Genomic DNA, 2,756 nt, shown 5'->3' with positions numbered 1-2,756 from the left:
GCTTAATTTTAAATTATTTGCTTTCTATAAGAAATCTATAGGACTTTGGCTATTCAGACTTAAAAGGTAGATTTTTAATGATACTTTTGAATTTGGCTTTCAAAAGTGACTCAATAAAATGCTACTTTAACGGTAGGACTAAATAGATGATATAAGGTGTGTGTCGTGAGTGATCACACAAGGCAGACAGAGGGCCTTTGGTTACAAGGAGAGTTGCACCAGTTGATTATCAGTTAAAAAATGATAGAATCGTTGATCTATACATTTTTGTCAGTGCCATCTATAAACCAAATACATCAATTTGGATGAGAGTGTGGTAAATACTACACTGTATGGCTATATTTAAATACGTTCACTTTCGTGATATGTAAAATATGACTTTTTTTCCCACATGAAAGCATCAGCTCTAAAAATATTTAACTTGGAAATCACTATTACTTACTTTATCAAAAAAATTTTCCCTGATTTTTCTTCTTTTTACATTTGTGCTGATGGCAGACATGAATGATCACTGAAACATAGAGATTATGTTAAGACTGTTCTCTTTAAGATTTCTCGTTGCCGCTCTGTGGCCTCGGAAAGCCACAGAATAAATCAATATTTAAAGCTTATTTGCTGGAAAGTCACTTTACTTTTTCGTGACGACTCAATCTTAACTAGTATCTCAGCAATACATCGGTTCCTCTAAGTACACTTGTATTTACTATGGCCAAATCCTAACGTCCTTCACCAGGCAAAGAGCCCACTCAGAGGAACGGTGGTTTTGGCTGAGCGAAGGCAGAGTAAAAGCTTAACGAACCTCAGGAACTGGCCCTGCGTAAATACTCCGGGCAGTATCGTTTGCAGGCATAGGCGCCTTGAACTTAGGTTGAGTACCTCCCGCCTCACTCTTTGCGTGGCTGGTGGCCCCTCTCGTGGCTAATTCCTGAGGTGGTGGCTCAGGTCTTACTCGCGCCTCCCCCAGGGTCTGGCCTTGCTGGGACACAAGGATGACTTCTGAGCGGGTACCTCGGGCCGCGTCTCACCGCCCGGGGACAGGCTCGGCTGAGCAGAGCAGAGCAAACTCCAACGTGCGTACAGGTTTGTGCCAAGGAGAGACCTAACAAAGCTGTCATCGTAACCCATAATAGTTCCTAAAACATATATGTGCTTATTGCTTTTGTCCGTACATGCTGCATTCACTATTACAGATTACAGACAGAAGTACTGTACAGCTTGGACGGACAGACATTTACATTCAGGACTAACCAACGGCTTCTTTTTTTGCCTTTTTTTTTTTTTTTTTTAACATTAGGAAGGAACACAACGCAGCGGACTGGAGCAGCTCGGGGTCCTCCTCCCACCTGTCCGCCTCCGCGTCCCGGCTCCCAGCACGTCCCCGGACCTGCTAACGCAGCTCCTTACACGCCCCGGCAGGTACTCAGAAATAGGTCAGGAAACGCTCATCGACAAGAGTTATTTACAATTGAGTTTTACAGTAGAAACAGAGAACAACATAAAAGGTTACCATCACAGTTATCACAGGACAGGTTGTGACTTGCTACAGGTGTGTAACAAATCACGGTCACGACAGGAGGCACAAATTAAAATAGTGCTTGGTTAAAGTGCTTGATTGTTACACTCTGCTATCCTACTCCAGCATCGCAACAACAACAACAAAAAGTCAACGTAAAGTGCTTTCCCCCCCCCGAGATTAAAAACCAAAGACAAATTATTTCCTACACAATTTGACATAACTTTATTGAAACAATAATATTTTAAAAACCTAGGCTGGTGGCTGCTAGTTCTGTTCATTTAAAATGGTCAGATCTTTTTTTTTTTCCTTTTCTTTTTTTTTTCTTGTTTCGTTTAAAAATTACTGGATGTTACTAAAACAACGGGCCTGATTCTCCTGTCTCTCGCAGCTGCTTCTCACCGCGGCTCTGTGGGAGCCGCTCCTGCCCGACCTCCTTGCGAGAGAGAGCACAGCCAGGCCCGGGGCGGGTCGCTAACGAATCCCTCTTTTTGCATATTTATGTAACGCTTGCATATCTTTCGCCGCGCCGCTGGGGCACGAAAAGCTTCAGACCGACCGGTTCCTCTCCTACGCCAAGGGCGAGACTTTGGCTGATGCCTGGAGTGGGCGTGCGGGCGGGAAGGGGAGGCCTGGAGAGCCGTCCCGGTAGCCCCGGCACGTGCCACGGGGGCCAGCCACAGCGTCAGCGCCGTCGCCGCCGAGCCCGGCCGTCCCCGCGGGGCAGGGCAGCGAGCATCTCCCTTCCGCAGAGGGGTAGGGCGAGAGCCGAGCTCTCCTTCCAGCCCTACGCTCCCTGGCACCGGGAAGGGGGTCTGGCTGCGATGCCTCCGGAGATTCCTGCTTCTGCATGGCTCCTTCACACCTTCCCAACGTGGGTCCCCTGAGGGCCACGCGCTGGCCCTGGGGCAGGTATCGATTTTTAGCAGAGGGTAAGTGCAAGTTTCACTATGTCCTAGGGGATGTTTGGAATTAGATACAAGTGGTGCAACTCACCCTGCTGATATTTCAAAAGAAAACGTCAGGTCCTACGGGATATTGTATTGTTAAACACACACAGAGCATTTTAATAATTGGTTTCTCTAGACCGTTATTTGTTTTAAATGGTTTTCACTTGGATTTTCCAATAATGCAAGTGTTCCCTGTTACCTTTAGACATAATATCCATCAGAGAAAGCTGTAGATGGGGAACAGCTGCCCTGAAGCAGTGAGCATTGTGTTTTTGATAGCTTTATACCAACCC

This window comes from Rissa tridactyla, chromosome 12 (genome assembly GCF_028500815.1).
Source record: "Rissa tridactyla isolate bRisTri1 chromosome 12, bRisTri1.patW.cur.20221130, whole genome shotgun sequence".
Taxonomy (NCBI): domain Eukaryota; kingdom Metazoa; phylum Chordata; class Aves; order Charadriiformes; family Laridae; genus Rissa; species Rissa tridactyla.
The sequence above is the reverse complement of the archived record's forward strand: the minus strand, read 5'-3'. Positions refer to the sequence as shown.